General features: G+C 54.7%; 1 protein-coding gene across 1 annotated transcript in view; it reads left to right on the top strand.

Moving 5' to 3' along the window:
- Nucleotides 1-668: 668 nt before the first annotated feature.
- CDC42SE1 (CDC42 small effector 1) overlaps nucleotides 669-22338 on the top strand; it is a 55146-nt gene continuing 33476 nt past the window's right edge. The window contains exon 1 of the mRNA XM_048828077.2: nucleotides 669-838. The gene's annotated coding sequence lies outside the window, so the exon portion shown is untranslated. The remainder of the gene's footprint in view (nucleotides 839-22338) is intronic.

The following is a 22338-nucleotide window of genomic DNA, read 5'->3' as shown; positions in this document are numbered from 1 at the left end:
GAGCAGACCATTAATTAAGCACCTGCATAAGTGTTCATAGAGCCTGTCTCCCACTGGGGGAAACTGAGGCAGTGACCTGTCTAAGAACACTCAGCTATGGAACCCTGTACCCTAAACCCAAGTCCCCTTTCCCTGCCTCTGCCTGGGCATGTCCCTATGACACCTCTGCAGCTGCTGCCAACCACTTCTCCTGGGAAATACCTCTCCCCTCATTTGCAAACCATGGCTTTTTATTCTGGGCAACTGGCGTCAATCGCCCAAGTTCACTTCAAGGAAATGAGGCCAATGGGGGTAGGGGAGAGCCTTTTATTTTGAGCCAGGCACCTAAAATCAGCTTTAAAAAAAAACCCCCAAAAGCCAACAACTCTCCGGGCCTGATAGAATCATAGACTATCAGGGTTGGAAGGGACCTCAGGAGGTCACCTAGTCCAACCCCCTGCTCAAAGCAGGACCGATCCCCAACGAAATCATCCCAGCCAGGGCTTTAAACTGGTTAGATCCCGTGTGTTCCTCTCATCTGGCCAGGAGCTCGGACAGCTGAGAGTTAATGTGGCCAGCACGAAGGGAAAAGCGGCCGGGCTGTTCTGACATCCTTTCCAGGCTTGTGCAATGCCTGCCGGTGGCCAGGGTCGGTGCTGCGCCTCCGGAGAGCGCCTATTTAAGAACCAGTGTGTTGAAACCCGAGCATTTCCTTGCTCCTCTCTAGCCAAACCACACCTCGGGCAAGGGTTGAAGTTCCCAAGGAAAGTTTCCTCCTCCTTAGCGGGTACAGAGAGCCGGGCCGGGGTGGAAAGCCCTGGAGAAAGCACCGCTGGGATCGGGCTGCGAGGAGGGGAAGGTAAGGAGATGACTTGATTTTTTTTTTTTTATTTCAATAGAATCTACGCCCTGGTTAATTTCACCCTGGTTAATTTCACGCTGTGTCCTGGCAGCGGCAGCCCCGTGCGTGGGAGACAAGGCACAAGGCGGCGGGGGGTGTTTAGTGGCTCAGACAAGGGGCTTCTTCGCCTTCGCTAAGGCAACAGCCTGGCTTGATTCCTTTCCCCAGGGGTGGGGAAGGAGAGAGTGTTTGAAAGCAACATGGCTCTGCCACGCTTCGCTCAGTTCACAGGCAGTTCCCCCCCCCCGCCTGTTACTTTCTCTGAAGTGAAACCCGATTGCACCTTCAGGAGCTCTTACAAAAAATTCCAGAGTCTGGCTTGAAAGCGTCCCATTGATTCAGATTCGAACTGGGACTTGTGGGAAAGCCCCCCGCCCTTTCCTGTAACTGTGTGTGTGGGGGGGTGTTTTTAAGCAGGTAGGTGAAATGCTTTTCCAGGGCTTAAAATATTGAAAACCTGCAACAGAAAAGGGGGAAGGGGGGGATGGGGCCGGAAGTTTCCTCTCTTTTCATACATGTGTTTGAATTTAAGCCGGAGAGGCCGGGAGTTCAAATAACTCTGTCTCCTCTCCCAGTGAATAATGGGGCAGGGTGACGAGGAGCAAAGAACTGCAGGCTCTGACTTGCAAACCCCTGAGCGACTGGCTGGCAGGGTGGAGGGCCTGGTGGTGTAGCGAGTCTCCTTTGCTGATGAAAGGGGAAGGTTTAACCCTTTCTCCTCGAGCCAGCCCTTACTCCTGGAGAGAGTGAGGGGTTCGCAGGGTCGCGCCCTGCTCTGGGCGGCGTGTTCCTGATGGTGAAACTGGTGACTTCGATCCGAACGGGTAGGGGACGGGGACTGCACCTTTCCCTCTCACCTTTGTGTGCCTTTGGGTCTTTGCTGGTTATGCAGCAATTGGCCCTGTTATGAGAACATGGAGCTGGAGCAGTTTGTTCCGCCCAATAGTATGACCCCTCCCTCCCCCAAGCTGTGACCCTGACATGAGGTCAGGCTCAAGCCCAGGACCTCTGTGGCAGGGGCCGAAATGTCAATAATGTCAAGCCTTCTGGGGAACCTTCCTGCCCCAGTGATCCCTTTGCTGTGCTGATTCAGTGGTGAGTAAGAAACCGGAGACCCACTGAGACCGCATCAGAGCCCTGATTATATCTAGACAATTGCTTCACATGGAACCCCCCACAGAGTCCAGGACAGTGGGGCACTCCGGCCCTGGCAGGATCCCACGCCTGTGACGTGCTGCCTGCCGCTGCAGGATTTCTCAACATGAAAGCGGCCAGACTGGGGGCTGCAAGAGTGTGTGTGTGTGAGTGAGGCTGTCTGGCCTGCTAGGCTGAGAACCGGATGGTTCCCTTGCCTTCCAAAGGGCTTTAGGAACAAGCAGGCCCAGTCGTGTTGTCTGTGGAAGCAAGATTGGGTCCCCAGAACCTTTCCTTGTGAGCAAAGCATGGTTTGCAAATCCCTCACGGGGGAAACCTACCGCCCCAGCCCCCATCTCCGCAGAAGCTGTGCCCGATTCTGGCCTCGTTCGGTGGGGATGCACTGCTGGTAACGAGGACAGAATCTAGCCCGTGGGAAGAGTCAGACCTGTCCAGTCTCCGTCCCTTGGAGGGAAAACTCCCTTAGTGTGGATTAATTGTAAGACCTTTGCTTTTCTTAAACAGTCTCTCTTGTGATGAAGGATTGACTGATAGATTTTTGGTGTGTTTGAATGAGACGCTTGAGATCATGGGAACAGTTCCCCAAGGGTCGTGGTGGGTTCTCCATCATCGCTGGCGATTTTGAAATCCTAAAAGATTACAGTTGGAAGGGACCTCAGGAGGTCACCTAGTCCAACCCCCTGCTCAAAGCAGGACCAACACCAGCTAAATCATCCCAGCCAGGGCTTTGTCAAGCCTGGCCTTAAGAACTTCTAAGGAAGGAGATTCTACCACCTCCCTAGGTAACCCATTCCAGTGCTTCACCACCCTCCTAGTGAAATAGTTTTTCCTAATATCCAACCTAGACCTCTTCAAGCCGCCTCTTCTGAAAGAGATGCTGTAGCTGAAACAGGAATGATTTTGCATAGGTTCTCTGGACTGTGCTTTGCAGGAGATGAGATGAGGTGATCACCGTGCGTCCTATCTGATTTTACAATTGTGGATCTATGAAGAAACTCCTCTGGTCAGCACGGTTACAGCCCTGCAGAATAAACACCGTGACTCACTGCCTTTGGGCATGTTTGAGACTCTCGCAGCCTCCCAAGGACTTAACGGGGAAATTAAACTGTGTTGCATTTTTCAGGAGCAGGGTTTAATTTTGCTACCCCTGTGTGGCCTGTTGGGCACCCATTGTTCCACACAGTAGCAAAGAAGGATCTTGATTAAATGCCCAACATCTCTTGTTGCCTCTGCTGTTCCCAGCAGGAGAAGCGCTGAAATGCTACGCAAAAGGCTCGTTCTCACAGTATTCTTGGCTGGGGATGGATGCGTGTTTGAAATCTTGCCATCCCTAGCCTGGTTTTTCAGACCCACATGGGTGCAGCTTCAGTTCTCAGCTGTGGTTATGCAAAGCTCCAATGTCAAAGGGCTAGATCAGCAGCTGGGGTAAAGCCGCATCCGTAGAGCAAGGTCGATTTATCCCAGCTGGGCTAAAGAGGATAGGCAGGTATCTGAGCCGAACTTGGTCCTTCAGTACTTAGCTGAATATCTTATGGTTGGCCCATCTCTTTAAAAGCCAGGGCTAGATCCCTGACTGGAATAAACTCTCATTGCTCCGTTGACTTTAGTGAGGCAAAACTAATTTACACCAGCTGAGGATTTGGCTCATTGGCTTCTGGAGAGAGAGGCTGCATGTGTTTGCCTTAGCGGTGAGCCCAGACCTAGCTGTGGGATCCAGGCACCACTTGACTTTTAAGGGCACCTGGGTATGAATTTCTTATCTGGCTGTGATCACTATGGTGAACTAAGCCAAAACAGATAATCCAATCACCCCTGATTTGGGACAAGTTTGCCTCCATTGTGGTACTAAATAATATTTGATTTGTGTTCCCATAGTACCTAGGAGCCCTGGTCATGGATCAGGACCCCCTGGTGCCGGGGCAGTACAAATACAGAATGAAAAGATGGTCTCTGGGCTCCCCTTGTGCTCGGCGCTGCACAGAGAGAGAGAGAGAGAGAGTCCTTACCCTGAAGAGTGCCTGGTCTAAATAGACGAAGGACGGGAGGGGAAACAGTTGCAGAGGGTATGTTCACACCACAATCAAAGATCCGCAGCCCAGCAGCGGCTGGCTCGGGTCCGCTGGCTCAGGGGGCCAATAATTGCAGTGTAGATGCTCAGGTTGAGCTCTGAGACCCTGTGAGGGGGAGTTTGTCAGAAACCAGGCTCCTGCCCAAGCCCAAATATCTCCACTGCCGTTTTTGGCCCCGCAGCCTGAGCCGACTCGGGCCCCGAGGCTTGGTGCCGTGGGTTTTTCATTGCGGTGGAGACGTGCCCAGAGAGCTTTGTACTGGATAATGGTAGGGCAGTGGAGCAGCCCGATCGCAGAACCCAGATCTCTTGAGTCCCAATGCCATTAGGCCAGGATTATAAAGCCCAAAAAAGGGGCGTGAAGGGGAATGATTGGCCCGGAGCAGAGGTGACCTGAATATGACCACAAGGCCTGCATGCAGCTGGCTGGCTTTCTTGTGAAGGGTGCTTAGACTCTGAGGAGATCGGGGAAGGGGTGGCGCGTCCCATCTCATCGTCTTTCCTGCCAGCGGCACGGGGACGTCCCAGGTGTGGCTCGCCGCCAGGCCGTGCTGCTGGAATGCTGCTGCCCCGGAGTAGCCACTCAAAACTGGACTAATGCACAAGGCATCAAGGCCGGGAGGGCTCGCTCTGATGCTGAGGGCAGAAAAGAGGCCCAGCTCTGCTCAGCAGTTAGTCTGGGGCCAAAGCGTGGGATGGTGACGGGTCAGAGGGAGCCCGACCGGAAGCGGTACTGCCTGGCTAGTCCAATGCGCCCCGCAGAGGGTTAATGGAATTTAGCCGAGCTCTGCAAATGCCAGCGGCTGGGCCAGGGCACAATGAGCCTTTGGCAGGCTGAGGAATGCTCTGTCTTTGGGGCTGAGCAGATTTTCCGCTCGCAAGAGCGGGCCAGGGAGGGGGGGAATCTTCTCTGTGGACTGTTGATTTCTTCTCATTCAGCAGTTGCTGGAGGAACAGTCTCAGTCATTTAGCAGAGCGGGTGGAGAGCACCTTGGGTGGGTTTCAGAGAAGCATTTGCACCCCCTTCTCCCAGGCTGAGGGTGAAAGAATGGTGTGGGGGATCCGGGGACGACAGACAGCATTGCAGTAGGAAGCCTCAGTCAATGGTCCAGCCCCCCTTGTGCTAGGCACTGTACAGAGACCAAGCAAAGAGACAGTCCCTGCAAACTTAACATGGATTATCAGGGTGTACTTTGCTGGACGTGACTTCTGTCTCCATGCTGCCTGACACAGCACAGACCCCAGAGGCCCGATTCTCTTCTCACCCCTGCGTCAACCAGGGGTGACTCCAGTGATGTGAGATCCGAATCAGGCTCCCAAAGAGGAAGATGAGGTGCAAAGAAAATACACACAAAGCTGGAACACACACTAATGCGTGACAAACGGGGGGCTGGGTCCTCGGCTGGTGGAAATCGGCATCGCTCTATCACGAGATACAGCAAAGAGCAGAGCTGTGCTGATTTCCACCAGCTGAGGATCCGGTCCAGGAAAGCTAAAGCCCTTGGTAATGGGCAACCTCATTCTCCTCCATTGTAGCCTCTGATCTCGCCCTGAACGCAGGGTGAGCCGGGCCCTACTGCCGCAGCTCAGATGTCCCCTCAGAACTCCTGCCACTGCTACCCGTGGTTCAGAATCGCCTCCCGTGCGTCTCAAACCCTCCCATGCGTCTCACTGCAGCTAACCCCCTCTCTGCTCCTTCTGCCCTTCAGCAGAGCTTTCTCCTCTGCACCTGCTGCCCTGTATCCTGCTTTGCTCCCATCCCCTGCTTGCTTCCCTCTTTGCCCTCTTCTTTATCCCTTTCCACCATCCCTCTGCTGTGGGAGCAAGGACCTTCTGCTTCGCAGCACCTGCTGTTTGGAGCAGCCCCTGTCTCTCTCCACCTCCAATTCCCCAGCGGATGTGAATCCGTGTTCCTCCATTGACGTCAACAGAATGGCCCTGATTTGCACCAGCTGGGGGTCTGGCCCGGCGGAGCTGAATCGTGAATTGTGTTGGCGGTTTGGAGCCGGCGTTTCCAAGGCAGATGGAATTCGTGAGCATCCTTGTCAGCGGCCGCCCAGTTGAAGAGTTCCCTGGGTCTGAGTGTAGCCGCGGCCCTGCCGGGGGGGAACAGAGTGGCCGTTTGTGATGGGGCTGGCTGGGTCCATGTGGCAGCTCCGTGCACAGACTGGTCGCCCCAGGGGCAGGCGGCTGGCACGCAGCTACGTTCTAAACCAGTTTGTGTGTTTCGGGGGGGAAGGGGGATTTTTTTCTTCTTTCTATTCATTTTTGTTCTGGTTCCGTGACCAGCTAACATAAAAACTGCTTCTGCGGATGCCTCTCTTCCCCTCCCCCTCTCACCCACTCACGCTGGGAGCCGAGCAGAGGGGTCTGCCCGTGGTGACTTCCTGGCACGTAGGAATTTTGGGCTACGAGGTTTGGCCCGGGGCTGTGGCTGGGCGGCTTCTCGATCAGTTCAGCGGCTGTACAGCAGAGTTAGCTGGGTGGAGTTGCTCCCCAGTAGGGTAACCTCTTTGAGCGGGCGTGAGCGGTTCTGCAGGGGGTGGAAGAACCGTTCACCTCCTTCATGGCTCTTTGTCCTTTGAGACGTGCCTCCCCATCAGCCCAGCCCTGAGGACCCTGGCGTTGCAAACCGAGCTTGCTCTTACCGCTGTGGATCATCCCATGGGCCATGGCACATCTCTCGCTGCTATGCCAGTGGGGTGGAAATCGACATGGTCTAGTGACCACGGGACAGGACTCCTGGGTTCTGCTGCTGACTAGTGACGTGCCCTGTGGCGCCTCAGTTTCCCTCCCTGTAAAGTGGAGAGGTGAAAATCCCTCCTCCGCTGTGGGTTTGAAGTGCAGGTCGAAGGCGCTACAGAAGTTCACGGTATTATTGTCTGTCTTGTCACATTTCTCTAGGCTGTGGTAGTGAAAGCAAGCTCGGTTTGCAACGCCAGGGTCCTCAGCGCTGGGCTGATGGGGAGGCACCTCTTCCACCTCCTCCTTATCTGGTCTGTAGACAACCTGGAATAGGGACCCCATGTCTCAGTGAAACCACAGAACATCTCCTTTTCCCCTCCTCCCCGCCAGCTGATCTAGGTACAGAGGAGACGCTTGCGATTTTTCTCTAGGCTGCGGTAGTGAAAGCCGGGAACTAAATTTATACTGGCCCCGGAAAGAGAAGGCTGGTCTGGGGTCGGGGGAGGTGAACGGAGGCTATAAATATCTACACAGAACAATACGGATAGGAATTGCTCAGTCTCTGATGAGATGAGGGGGGAACAAGGAGGAATGGCCTGGAGCTAAAGCGGGAGGCCTCGTCTGGATAGCTCTTTGTGCAGTGGAGATCCGGTGGGGGGCCAGAGCTTGGAATTCCTGGACTAGTATGTCTGGGGGAAGAGTCCTTTCAGCCCTGCCATGTGGCTTTGCTTCTCTTGCCTTTCCCCTGGGCCTGACAGCCTGAGTTTGTTGACCTTCAGGATGGTGTTGCAGAGGCAATGTTGGGGGGGCAGTCTCAGGAGTCCTGGGTTCTGTTCCTGGCTCTGACCTGCTGTGTGACCTAGCCACTGCCCCTCTCTGTGCCTCGGTTTCCCCTCCCATCCTTTTGCTGACTGGTCTATTTAGACTGTAAGCTCTTTGGGGCAGGGACAGTCCCTGCCCCAATGTGCAGTGCCTGGCCCAGATCAGGGCTGGCGTTTCTGGGGGCTACTGTCATAAATCAATGTGTTGTTGCCAGGCCCGTCTAGCTCCATGCCGAGACCCAAGTCTGTGTTACACACACACACACACACACACACACAGCTGTGTTGTCGGGGATGGAGTAGCTGTGGCTGTGCTTTCTGCCGATGCCAGGCAGCGTTCCGGTTTGTAGTGTGGATCTGGTCGTGCTGCAGGTCCAGTCTGCACAACGAGCCTGGATTACTACAACAGCCATGAGTGCTACAGTAGGGTGAGCTGAAGAGAGTGAATCGATCCAAATTCTCTGCCTTAGTCCCACCTGGAAGGAAAATTAGGACTAAGGGTGTGTCTACATGGGGAAATTAATTTGGATTAAGGAGGGGTGTAAATTTAAAGAGGATTAACTATGCCACATTAAACCCCTGTGTGAACACCCTCAAAAATTAAGAGTGGCCTTAATTCAGTTGATCTTAATTCACTTCCAAAATGAATTAAACTAAACTGCATTAAGACAGCTTTAATTCTGAATCACAGCATCTGCAGAGGGACCGAATGTGATATTTAACTAATCCGCTTCAAATTCCCACCTTCAGTTAATTAGGGTTAACTTTCCTGAATGTCCCTGTGTAAACAAGCCCTTATTCCAGAACAAAGTGTGTCCACACAGGGAGTTAATCAGGAATAAATCCATGTGTAGACAAGCCCTAAATTAGTATGAAACTAACATGCCTGGTGCACGTTTGAATCTCGCGAACAGAGACTCTCACCAGTGAGCACCAAACCCCCACAGACGCTAGTCCAGGAGGCCACTTGAAGTATCCCTGGCACACGGATCTAGTAGCCCAGCTGTCTTGGCACAGTTGGCCCCAGGGCAGTCACACCCATTGGCACTGCCCTCACCCACCTCCTGCTGTTCGTGTCGGACCAGCCCTGCAGTTGCTAGACGACAGCAGCGGCTAAATAAAATAGTGCATTGCGCAAGTCGAGGGCATGCTTGCTGCGCCACACCCCGCCCTGCCCCTGTTCTCTACTCGCCGGGCTGCCCGATGGGATGGCACCAGGGTTACTGGGTCAGTGGGTTGGGCTCGCATCAGGCTTCGCATTCGGCAGCGCTGGGCTGTAGGGAAAGGCCCTGGAATGAGTGCATGGCATGGGCTCTTTTCCTTTTTTTTTTTTTTTTTTTTTTTGAAGCGATGCTGGCAGGCTGGGGTCTGGAGGTTTGGACTCGGGCCCGCATAATGCAGCAGAGACTCAGGATGGGATCCAGGGTTCAACAATTCCTAACCTGGGGTTACAGATGAGTGTAGACATTCAAACCCAGGGGCTGCTAACTCGGGTTCTACTCACCTTGGGCTTGCATTGCAGCGTAGACAGACCCTGAGTGGCCATGCCAAACTCACACTTGGCCCAGGGCAGATATGTGGTGTAGGAAGGAGCCATTTAATTATTGACCCTGGGCCTAGTTCTCCTCTGCCTTTCTCTGGTGTGAACTGGGAGTCAGCAGAGGACCAGCCCAGATCAGAATGCACCTCTTCCCCTCCCCCCCGCCCCCCAGTTGTACATGGGGCAGGATTGGCACCAGGGTGCGGGGGAGGCAGGATTCTGCAGAGTCATGCGGGTGGTCAGTCTCGCTGGTCGGTGTCTTTCCCCTTTTCGGTTTGTGAATGGAGAACTGGGGCGAAATCCTGAACCGCTGACAAAGGAACATGAGTCACAGCGGCCCTGGCTGGGTATCTGACCCCCCAGCCTGGGGATGTGCGTGGAAGGGAGGGCGGCGGTTCCCTCAGACATGCTCTGCTGCAACTGACCCCCCCCACTGCAGCGGGCCCAGACCACCCAATCCGCTGGGCCACTTCAGAGTTGGATCCAGGGCCCCGTCTCCTCTCACCTACAGGGCTCTAATGCCATCGCGGGCCGCAGAGTTACGCCCCACTGACCCCAGCGGGAACGAGAGGCAAATCAGGCCCCGAGCTGGTTTTTTACCCGCGGGCCGTGCACCCTGTTGCTTGCAAAGTGAATTCAATGCTGGCAAAAGGGGGTGAGCAGGCAAACTGTGATGCAGACGTTCCTGGTTAGGCAGGGAGACGGGGTAACAGAGTCTAAGGGCCGCTCTAGCCTGTTCTGGTCTCCTTGCTCCACGGAGCGCGTGTCCCAAACTCTCCGATGCAGGTCAGTATCCTTGCCGCTTTGCAGGGAAAGGGTCTGCTGGGAAGCCAGCAGCAGAGCCAGGGACCGAACCCCAGAGGCCTGATTCCCACTACCCTGCTCTGACCACTCAGCACCCTAAGCCCAGATCTGCAGGACCCGGGCTTGTGGTGTCCATGCTGCTCTGCGCAGACCTTCCGATGGGGGCTGTGGATTGAGCCGCATCCACGCGGCAGAGGGATTGGACCCAAGTCACAGCACGACTCTGGTGCTGACCCACCCCCTCAGCAGGGCCTAGGACCCAAGTCCTGAGTGCTGACCTGAGACAGGCTGGTTTGTTGGTGGACAGAAGCAGGTGAATCAGAGACCAGGCTTAGCGTGCAGTGTAGACAGACCCGAAGTGACACTCCCCTCCCAGGGCCAGGGGTCAAGACTCCTCTTTGTGTGCTCTAACCACTAGACCCTACTCCCCTCCCAGAGCCAGGGATAAAACCCAGGAGTCCTGGTGCCGAAGCCCCCGCTCTAACGCGCTGGGTTGCACCCAGAGGCCAGTGCGAACGTCTTTGTATTGACCCCCTTCCTGCAAAACAGACTAGCTGGGCCCAGTGCGTTCTGCCAGGACATTGAATTGCATCTGAATTAATGGCATTCTGCACATAATGTTACAGAACCAGACTCTCTGCCAGCACCAATGTGCTGATGTCAAGGGAGAGAATTTGGCCCCTTTCTGAACCATCAGTGCCTGGCATTCAATGGAGTCAAACAGCCCCAGGCCTGATCCTGCTCTCAGTGGGGTAAATTGGGAGCCACTCCACTGAAACAGACAGATTTATACCGGCACCAAAGCTGCACAGATGGGAGAGGAATAGGCCCAGCAGGTAGAATTCCCAGCAGTGACATGTCCCCCGGCCTTTCCCCGAGTGCTATATAACCCCCCAGCTAGCCTGCTCTGGTCCACGAGCTAGGATCTCGCTGCGCAGTCTCTTTTCCCCTCTGCTACCTAACCCCTGGGTGCTGATCCCTTCGGCCAGCTGAAATAGCAGCCGGGTTTACACCCGGGTAAGTGAAAGGAGAAATGAGCCCCATGAGTCTAGGCTCAAGGGACCTGAGTCATCGGCTCTCCTCCTTCTCCTCCCCGCCGCCCACAGTGTTCCTTCAAGGAAATGGCGCTCAGCCAGGGCGCCTCTCTGCTCCGCTGTTGTGCCAGGATTGCCTCTGCCTGTGGGCCGACGTGGGTGGGGACGGGGCACTCTGAGCGTGGAGCAGGGGCTGGGGTCTGGGGCAGATGGCCAGAGTTCTCGGTGTGGGAGCATCTGGGCCAAATCCAGAGCTCCCCTGGCATGCGCAGGGCGACTCGGGCCAGTCTGACTCTCCCCGAGGGCTGGGAGCGGACGGGGTTGGAGAAAGGGGGGCAGCCAATGCAAGTCTTCCATTAAGGCAAGTCCCTGTGGCCGTGTATGCCCCTGGCCGGAGGCAAGCGGGCTGCGGAGCGAGGCCTTGGCATGGGGATCGCTCTATCCCAGTCCCTCTGGGCGGGCCAAGGTACCCTCCGGGCCCCTAGTGGGAGCTGCCTATCCTCCCACTTCACTCCCTAGTGCTTGGAGCCGTGGAGAAGGCACAGATCTGCCTTTCCCTCACCTGCCCCAGACCAGGTGTCAAGCCATGTGCTCGAAGCCCGGCCTTGAACCAGGAGCCAGCTCTAGGATTGTTGTGTGAGGTGGGATCCCAAAGCTGTTGGCTAGATACCACAAGAAGGGGCACAAAGGGAGAGAGAAGTCAGCCCAACACGCGGTGGAAGTGTTGTCCAGTGGCTAGAACACTGGATTGGGAAGCAGAAGAGTGGTCAGAGAGGCAGGATGGCCCAGGGACTCTACCACAGACTCCCTCCGTGACCTTGGGCAAGTCACTCAGTCTCTCTGTGCCTCGGTTTCCCCAATGGGGATAGTAGCCTTGCCCTGCCTTACATGAGAATAAATATATTGCAGACTGTGAGGTGCTCAGTACTACGGTGAGGGGGTTCCAGAGACCGCATCAGAGGTGGGGCTAGAACTGTCTTAGGTAACTCCCTTCCCCCTCTGTGCCTCAGTTTCCCCTCCTACCCCGCGTCTCTTCAGCCTGTGAGCTCTTTGGGGCAGGGACTGTCTCTCGCTGTGTCTGGGCAGCACCCGGCCCAGTGGAGCCTTGATGTCAGTTGGGACCTCTCGGCACTACTGTAATACTTCGCAGATGGGTGGGTTGGGTCTGGTTTTGGGTGGATCCAGTGGCTCTTCCCCGAGGCCTGGTGTGGAGATTCCCATGCGCACCTGGAGCTGGGAACCTCCGACGTGACTGAGGTGGGGTGGGCAGCAGGTTGGAGCAATTTTCCTGTTCTCCCCCTCGTCCCCGTCCCGCCTTCATAGCACCAGAGAGACGGGCCCTGGCAGGGACGTTCCCTGCTCTGGCAAGTGGTGGATTCCTCCCTGCTCCAGGTGGAAGATTCATCCGAGCCGAGCAGGTCGGGGCAGGACGGGCAATTCCGATCAGGCCCGGCCCAAGGCGCGTTCCTGTGAGGCAGCCATGGCCGCGGGTTCCAGCCTGCACTCAGGCAGGTCGGGGCCGGCCGTCGGCGCCAGCTGATGGGGAGGAAAAGAGATTGTAGGGGGATTTTCTCTGCACAGACAAGCAAAGCCGGCTGGGTTAGTGCAGGGTCTGCCTGGAAAAGCGATTAACAGACACATGCTCACTCCTGCCCATCTGCCCCCCCACCCCATTTCCAGCAATGCACCTCTGGACCGCCCCTGCTCCCATCTGCACCCCACACCTCCCCCTGCTTCCACTGACATCTTCAATTCATTCAAATTAAGGCCACTGTAATTCTGAATGGGAGGATCCACACAGGGGTTTCATGCAGTTTAACGAATCCACTCTTTAAATTCACATCTTTTAGTTAATTCAGTTTAATGTTCCTGAGTGTGACTATGTAGCCCAGGCCTAATTCAGAATAAGGGGCTCTTACTCTAGAATAAAAGTGTCCACAGTTATGCCAGAGTAGCTATTCCACTTTAATTCAGATTAAGGCAGGGTGTGAATTCAGTGCCCCTGTGTAGACAAAGCCGTACGCTCATGTGGCACTCTCGCCTGCCTCCCAACGCACTGCTCTTTGTGCCCCAATACCACAGTGATGGCTGCATTACAAGTGCCATGGCTGAAAGCACCCTGCTAATGTGCATGTCCCTTTCCTGCCTCCCCCACTCCCGTTTAGCATGCCCAGTGGGAAGTTTAGCCTTGTGGGCACCTGCAGGGAAGCAGGCTCCTGGTGGATGGTGCCTGTCCAGGCATGTGGCTGTTGGCCCATCAGGGAGGCGGGGTGGGCGCTCTGCGGGGCCTGTCGGGGAGCCACTGGATGGAAACCAACCTCCCCGACAGCACCATGGGGCCTGGCCCCATCAGCATCATCTCTGGCCTGGGCAGCAGGTTGCTCCTGAGCTGGGTCTGCAGTGACAGAGGTGGCGGCAGGTCCATCTGGTACTTTTCTGGTGTCTCATCCTCCACAACCCCCGTCAGAGCCAGGCGACTCCTTGGAACGACTGTTGTTTCAGGCCTTGGCACAGGGCCCAACTCCCAGATAAAGCCTCTGGCCGCCGGATTCCTTGAGCGCCTGGCACTTGCGTGCCTATAAACAGCCACGCGTCTCCCTCTGATAGGGGCCCTGGCTGGTCAAAGGATCTGTGCTAGGGGCTGATAAACTTTTAAGAGTTCTTTGGACGTGTTCTCCCCTGGCCTCTGGATCCTTGATGCTCTGCAGGTTGCGAGTTGGTGGGCCCTATTTTACTGGCTCCTGGTGCCATGTGAACGTATCAGGAGTGTGTTTGTTCCCAAGTCCGAGGCGAGCGTGAGGTTCCCAGCTTTGTGGAGTTTGCGTGCAAGCATCTCGCGTGTTTGCCTGCGGTGCGTCTCCGTGCGTGTGTGCATTGCAGCCTGGGAGTGTTGGTACATGTGGATGCTTGTGTTTGCACACGCATGTCTGCAGGCACGCCTGTCTGTACACACATGCCCATGTTGGCATGCCTTGACGCGGATGTTCTGGGTGCTTGTGCAAACCAAGTGGGCTTCATGCATGTGCAGGTCATGTCTATTAACATGTCTATGTATGTAATGGCTCTTTGGCACAGTAGCATGGCCCAGTGCTTGGGGCACTAGCCCAGAACTTGGGAGACCTGGGTGCCTGCCCTCCCACAGACTCCTTGTGTCACTTAGCTGCTCTGTGCCTCAGTTTCCCATCTGTACAAAAAGGAAAATAGCCCTGCCTTGCCTCACAGGGTTGTAAGGATAAATATGGGGAGTATATAAGTACATAAGACATACGTGCGTGTCTACATATGTCCGGGTCTGACCCAAACAAGCAGCTCTGGCTGTTGGCCTGGTCCGACGGGGTCCTGCTCCCATGTGGCCCCTTCTCTGACAGCCCAGAATGCCCCATGTGTGGACTCTTCTCTCCTCTGAGCGTGGCAAAGGCCTGGTGGCGTTGTTCCTTCTCTTCCCTCGTGCCCCAGCAGCATCACTAGCCTAGGGGCGAAGAGACTGGAGCGTCCCTTCCCAAGGCTCCAACCTTGAGCTTTATTGGCCGTTTAGGGCATGGTTAAGACTCTTCCCCAAGTGGCCTACACTGAACGTACGTTAATGAGATGGCAGATGAACAAGATTGCTCCTGTCTTGCCCTCGTTAGCAACGCGAGTTCCCCACTTGCCCACCCCCTTCAAGCAGCACCCCACGGAAGCTCTGGGGCCATCCCTGCGATCAGCCAAGACATTTGGAGGGAGTGGAAGAGGCATGTCAACCAAGCGGATGCAGGGCAATGCTGGGCCGGCCACCCGTGCTGGGGGAGGGGCTGCCCACATCTCTTGCTGCCCTTTTATCAGCGCTAAACAAGTCACCCCAAAGCTCCCTTGTGCCGAATGGGGAACTGCGGCTGGGTGTGGCGATGAAGCGAGCCTTTGTGCTGTCCGGCGTGTCGTGTGTCAGGGGCTGCACATCAGATCAGCCTGGTGTCCTGCCTTCTCCTGTACTGGGTCGCACTAGGGCACCCCTCTAGCTATAGGATGCTGTCCTTGGCGAGAGTGGGCAGGGGTTCTCCCTGAATACAGGGATCTGTCTGGGAGAATCTTCTAACGCTTTCCCGTGCCATAAAGGATCCCCCTAAACCCTCTCAGAGCCTCTCTAAAAGTGACCAATTTTCTTCCAGCCCAACCCGTTTGTGTCTAGCGACTCTAGGCCTTTGGCCTGTGCCCATCACCGCAGTATCTGGGCATCAGCTCGTTTGGGGGCAGGGAAAGTCTTTGGCTACGAAGCCCTTTTGCTTTGCCAATTCCGGCAAAAATGGGGCCCATCAATTCCCCACTGGCTGCAGCTCTACCAGGGTCCAGCAAAGGCAGGTGGTGCAGTGCAGATGGGGCTCGGGTGTCTCGCCAGGCTCAGAACTAGACCTAAAAAGACCTGCTCTTTCAAAAAGACCTGCTCTAGCTCAAGCAGGAATTGTTTTGGGGCAGTCCCATGGCTTGTGTTATACACCAGGTCAGATGAGTCGGTCACAGTGGTCCATTCTGGCCAGAGAATCTGTGGATAATGGATTGTTTTTCCACTTTTCTGGCCGAACCTCAAACACACTCATAGTTTTGGGGTGCTTGAAATTTGAATTCAAGTTTCAGTTTTGTGTTCAAGGCTTTTAAAGCCTTTTTTTTTTTTTTTTTTTTTTTGGAATAAAATTGAGATCAAATTTGAAAGGAAAAGTTTTTCAGAAACAAAACATATTTTGATTTTTTTTTCTCTGAATTTTTTTTTTTTTTTTTTACCAAAATGATTTGGTGATTTGGACACACATTTGTCGACCCAAATCTCCCCTCCCCTCACTCCAAAAAAAAAAAAAAAAAAGTTTCTACTGGAAAACTTCTCCCACTTCTACTCGGAAGATGTCTCAATGCTTTTGTGTGTATGCCCGTGTCTTGGCAGACAGCATCTCCTGAGGCTACTGAATGGGAATCCCCCAGGCGGAGCCAGGTTGCTCTCAGCCTGGCATTCAGACTGAGATGATTGTCAGCGCGGGCACGGCTGCATCCAGGGCCGCCTATGGGCACAACGTGGGCAGAGCTGGCTGGATGTTTGGCTGCAGGGTGGGGTCCCCACCCGTGATCTCCATGTAACCTGCAAACTCAGCAGAGTGAGTCCAGGAAATAAACCCCAGGTCCCCTCCCGACCTCTTTCCAGTGCCGCTTCTCTACTGAGTCACCTTTCCTGGCCTCCACAAGCCAGCCGATAAACACCAATTTGTGTGTTTTGCGTCAGACAAACCTGGGGGGTCCTAATAATTACTCTACCGCGCGACCGGGAGGTCTGGGAGGAAAAGGCCAGCTTTGCCCTCGGCTAGTCACGTGGGCTAAAGTCAGGTGTCTAATTTTCCTCTTTCTCCCACCCCCCCCCCCCCCCCCCCGCTGTCTTAAATATGCCTGCTCTGTTTGGAGAAGGAGCAGCTCTCACTCAGCTTTAGGGTTCTATTAGATTCTGTCCCAAATCCTCCTCTTCTCAGCCAGGTTCTGCTATTGCCTCCTCTCTGGGGAGGGTCCCTAAGCTCTCGGCAAACAGTGAATCAAGCTCTCACAACCTCTCTGGGAAGTGGGCTGGTATCATTATCCCTGTTGTACAGGTGGGGAAATGGGGGCTCAGAGAGGAGAGGTGATTTGTTAGTGATCACGCAGCGAGTCCATGGCAGAAGTCCCTGGCTCGCAGTCTTTCCCCCACTTCTCTAGCCATTAGACACAACTTCCTCTGAAGTTGGGCTAGAATCCAGGTGTCCTGGCTTTCAGGCTGCTTTTCTAGCTGCTAGATAATGCTTTCTCTGAGGCTGGCCCAAGTACTGCCCCAGACTGCTCTCGGGATGTTACCAAGGGGGTCAGAGGGATCGAGGCTGCGGGCCGTGTTCTCCAGGGAATGTTCCTTGGGGATGTCTCCAACAGGCATGTTCTCTGTGGTGGTAACAGCAAAGTTCTCTATCCACCCTCTCCTGGACTGCTGCTGCACGCCACCTTTAGGGGGGTGAAGGAATAGTCCCTTTAGGGCAGCCCCGTGTCCTGGTGACATCTCCGCATTCCAGGGCGGGCCTCGGTGGGTCTAAGGACACATCTGCACAGACCCGGCACTGAAGGCGCTAACTTTCCAGTTAATCTATGCAGTGAACCTACATCCCAGATGCATCCACCTCTCGTCCTCTAGGTCCAAGGTATGTGGCCATTTGCACTGGGCTTGACTGGCTCCATCCTTTCGTCCTATCCCACCCCTCACTTTCCGAGTGTCACAGATACCCCAGCAAGCCACTCTGCCAGCGGCTGTGCATTTCCTTCTCTCCGAAGGCTACGCACAGGGTGGTGTGATAAGTTACCACCCAGCGCCTTCTAAGCCAGCACCTTTATTCTTAAGGGAAAAGCATTCCGGAGAAACCTGAAAAGCAAGAGATGTTCCTATACGCATGTGAATGGCTGCCCCAGGGGCACCCCTCAATCTTAGGGGGCCTTGTTGGCCAAAGTCCCTCAAACTCTTCCACAAGGATTGGGGCCCCCTGGGACAGAAGTTCCTGTCCATTTGCTGCATCCAAAAGAAACCCGGTGACAGTTTAAGCTCCATTGTTTGAGTCTCTGGGAAGCCCAGTTTGAACCAGGCTATGCAAACGCCCCATGGGATGGAAATTCTCTGGAGTTCTCTATAATCGCAGGTAATTTCCCCCCCTCCCCCCCCCCCCCCCCCACACACACACATGCTGGTTAGTTCCAACAGGAGCTCTGGGAGGAAATACAACACAATTGTACATAAACCATTCGTAACATAGTGGTCCCCAGGGATACTGCATGGGATTGCAACGTCTGTCACAGCCTCTCATCCGCTGGCATCGCTGCTCGTGTTCCTTACGCCATCCCAAACGGGGCCTCTTTTGGTCCTGCCACTGCTCGCTGGCTGGCAGGAAGGCACTTGGAGACACGCCGCCCTCCTGCTGCCTCCATCTGGCCCACTGCCTCCACCCCGCAGCTGGTTTTCAAAGCACTTCCTCCGAACAGCTGGATCCTCAGGTCTGTCAGGCAGAGCCTGGGGAGAAAGGGGCTACGGGGAAGATCAGCCAGCCAGGGATTGAGGGCTGATCCTGGCCGCATGTGCCTGGCTGGCATTTAACTGGGCTCCAAGGGCTGGATTCGCACAAGAGCTCGGCACCTCTGGTCCCAGGGCTAGCCGGGGAAATCTGGCCTTGAGTGACGGCCTTTGAAAACGCAGCCCCAACGGTGGGTGCTGAGTTCTTGAAAACCTGCCCCTGAATGCACATGTGATTGGGGGGGGGGAAGTCTGGGGTATAAAAGCCACCCCCACAAACTTTCCATAGCTATTGTCTGTGGCCGGGATCTCATGACACAAGTTTCTCCAGCCCACACGGCGCTAGCTCTTATGGAAAGCCCAGTTTCCTGCCACGCTTCAAATTCCCCTCCCCCAGCGTATGTAAAATCCGAGAGAGAAGTTAGTTTCTCACGTAAAGATCAGCGGTTGAAAAGAACAGCCGAGGGCGTCTCCTCTCCCTGCCTGTGGAAGTGCTTGGCTACGCCTGGGCCGTGCAAGTGCCCTGGGTGTTTGCACACACGTTTGCAGGTGCATGCACCATGGCTGTGGACTCCACCCCACAGATCCACCTGCTCCAAAGCTGAGCTCAAGGGAGAAGCTCCATTCAGTAGCACTAGTAGACTGATTCGAAGCCTTTGGACCTCCAGCCACTAGCAGGCACCGTCTGTAATCGTATTCCTACTAGCGGGCGTGTGTATTTAGGGTCTGTGACTTGATGTTGTCCCTAGCATGGCGTGATGATGCAACGGCTCGTGCCCACGTTGCGATGTCGTCAGTTTGTCTCTTGGGTCTAATGCAAAAATTCCTCCCCTTCTCCCCTCGCTGGCTGGGAAGAGGAAGAATTAAAGGGACCCTGTCCGAATCCCGAGGCCTACTCCATACTGTGCCCAGCCTTGTGCGCTGGTCTCTGAGAGCAAGGCAGGCCGTGGAGATGCTCAGCACACGCCCTTGATTTGCGTTGTACGTGGTGGTGGTGGTTACTTGCTAACGAGAAACATGACCAGGCCTCCGGAGAAAATGGGTGCTGGTATGTCTGTGAATCGCTGGGGGGTGGGTCAGGACGCCAGGGCTTATTCCTGCCTCTGCCACTAAATATCTTTGCACCCTTGGCAAGTCGCTTCACTTCCCCGTGCCTCAGTTTCCAGATCTGTCCAAGGGAGCTGATGAGCGTGATCTACCTCAGGGTGGGGGCTGGGTGTGGGGGTTAATGAATTGGTGGTAAAGGGTGTTTAGCTCGCTGGATGAATGGCACCATAGAAACACTAATAAGACTTCGGCACGGTGAAGGAGCCCAGCTCTCTGCGGGAAGCAGACCCAACTGCAGCCAGCTTGCAAACGTGCGTACAGTAGCAGGGCTGGCTTAGGGGACAAGAAACTGTCCCTGTACTTGGGGAGTCTGGAATTAAGACAGTTTCAAGCCACCTTGGCCCTCCCCCTGTTCTGGGGCCGCGCAGGGCCCTTCCCAGCCCTCAGCGGCTGCCCTGAATTAGGGCCAGAGCAGGTTCTCAGCCCCCGTGCAGTGAATTCCAGCCAAACGCCCCTCATCTGCCCTCTGTGCTGGGGGCTGGGAGCAGGGCTGACACAGAGCCCTTATGCCTGCCCCACACTAGCTGTGCCCAGGGTGTGGGGAGTGGGTTCTGCCACTCTGGTGGCATAGAGGGGGCCTCGATGTAAATGAGGTGCTGAAATCGACAGCTGTCTCTCTCTCTGCTGCTTTGGCTGGAGCAGGCAGCCAGGAGGGGCCTGCGGCAAATGTAAAGGAGAGGTTTCAGAGTAACAGCCGTGTTAGTCTGTATTCGCAAAAAGAAAAGGAGGACTTGTGGCACCTTAGAGACTAACCAATTTATTTGAGCATGAGCTTTTGTGAGCTACAGCTGAAATCCGATGAAGTGAGCTGTAGCTCACGAAAGCTCATGCTCAAATAAATTGGTTAGTCTCTAAGGTGCCACAAGTACTCCTTTTCTTTTTGTAAAGGAGAGGTGACTCTCTTCTCTCTCCCCCCGCCCCCAAGTCAGGAAGCACACGGCCCAGCCTTGCCGGCAAATGCGCCAAAGGTTCCCTTTCAAGTCTGCTGCACTCGGGCTGCCGGGGCAGAGGAAGTGACCTTTCCTGTTTTCCAATGTGTAATCAAAACAATCCCCCCCTCTAGACCTGCGTGCGGCAAGGGCTGGCGTGACGCAGCAAAGGGCTCTCGCTCATTCCCCTACCTCTGGGAAATGTTTTTCCTTTTGGCTGATGAAGGCCTGGGTGACAGTGTTTCCCAGTAGAACTATGCTGGGGTGTGATTGTTTTACCGATATAAATATCCAGCTACAATCCCTAGGGAGGGCTCGGTTATACTGGTAAAAATAACACCACCACCTACCTCTTATGTAGCTGCTTTTCCATCCCGTCTACACTTAAACCACTACAGCTGCCGAGCTGCAGCACCTCAATGTAGACGGGATGTGGTCTCCCATCGGCGTAAGTCATCCACCTCCCTGAGGCAGTAGCTAGGTTGCCGGAAGAAGTCTTCTACACCAGGGGTTAGGTCCGCATCACTGCATCTCTCCGGTGCGGCTCTGTCACACCCCTGTGCAATGTGTCTATGCCGAAGTGAGTTCCCAATGCAGATCAGCCCCTAGATCGCAAAGCGCTTTTCAAAGCAGGTTGGTATCATTGTCCCTATTTTATATGTGGGGAAACTGGGGCAGGGATGTGACTTGCCCAAGGTCACCCAGAGCCAGAATAGACCCCAGGTCTGCTGAATCCCAGGATAATGGGACTAGGCCTTATGGGAATAAGCTATATGGAATAAGTACTCCTTGTACAGTTCTAACTGTTCCTCCGCTGGATGGGGGTGTTGTGTATAGTTAAGGCACTACACGTTGTGTGTGCAGGCAAAGTCTGACCCAGAATTGCTGGTATGCCCTAAGGGCTCAAGTTCCTTCAGGTTCACCCACAAAATAATACCTTCAGCGCTCAAGCATTGTTCTCTATATTTTACAGTTGGGGGGAAACTGAGGCATGGACACAAAGGCAAGGAATAGAACCCAGATTTCCAGGCTAGGCCTATATCCATTTGTCTGCTACCAGGCTACAGACACCAGCACCAGCTAATCCAGGTTTGAGTGGGATTTGGGGTGTTATCCCAGGCTTCCTTGGATTTGCCGAGGCGTGGCAGTCCTCCTTCAGTGGTTCCAAAATCCCAGTTGGTGACGATCCCCAGGGCACGGGAGTGGGAAGCAGCTTGAACCAGGATGGGTTCGTGCTGCAGGAACAGGGCCCGATCCTCTTCTCAGAGCACTGGAAACTAGGGGTTATTTGGCCATCACGCTTGTAGAAGAGAAGTGGAGCCCATGCCTGTGGGAACAGTCCTGCGCTAAGCTGGGTGATCCAGAAAGTCTTTCCCAGATCTCCTAGGTTATGAAAACCCCCTTACCACGCACACCCTCCCATCCCCTGCCCGCAAAGTTATGGATTGAAGTGTTGGGTTCTAGCCAGTAACCACATGAAAACCACCCTTTTCTCCCCCTGGCTGTCTGGCCTGCTGAACTGCCCTCTGCTTATTTGTTGTTTGGGCTTTGAGTCAGTGCCCAGAGCCCAGCTGAAAATAGATTTATTTTCCCCCTTCTCCTTTTAGAATTTAAGGTTTTTAACCTCTAAGACCTGCCGGGAAGGGACAGACTATTTATAACCCCATTTGTCAGGGTTTGTTTTGGTCTTTGCATGGGTGAACCTTCTTCCCTGGACAGATTCCCGGTGCAATGTCCTGTTCTCTCCCTGGGCTGGAGTCTCCTCTCACTTACACGGGTGTAAATCGGGTGGGACTGCGCTGATGTTAAGAGGTGCCTGGCAGAGCACATGTGGTGGTGCGTGCAAATACACACGCTGTGCAAAAGGACCGGCCCTCTAAGCAGAATCACACACTTCAACGTGGCTGGAGGCTGTCACTGGTGGCTATAGGGAGATATAATCTCTTTGAAACCAGAGGCGAAGTGCAGGGTCCCCTAAGCAGGAGGAAGGATGAAGCGTTCTGCAGGGCTAGACTTTCCTCCGATTGAAATCCATCAGCAAAACTCCCACTGGCTCCAAAGGGAGCCAGGTCAGGAAGAGGGCTGTTCATACCCAGCTGCGGCTTACCCCTCACTCTGCTGCTCCCGTTCCCCCGTCTCTGAGCTGTACCTGCTTCCCTTAATGAGGCAAACCCATTTTAATTCCTATTATCCCTGATAGAGCTCTGGGGGAGTGAACTGGAATCTATTCCGACTCGTGCATTGTCTAAAGCAGTGCTACGCCAAGTGGTGGTCCACGGACCGGT

The sequence above is a fragment of the Caretta caretta genome, chromosome 24, assembly GCF_965140235.1.
Source record: "Caretta caretta isolate rCarCar2 chromosome 24, rCarCar1.hap1, whole genome shotgun sequence".
NCBI classification, from domain to species: domain Eukaryota; kingdom Metazoa; phylum Chordata; order Testudines; family Cheloniidae; genus Caretta; species Caretta caretta.
This window is presented reverse-complemented; position numbering and strand designations above follow the sequence as displayed.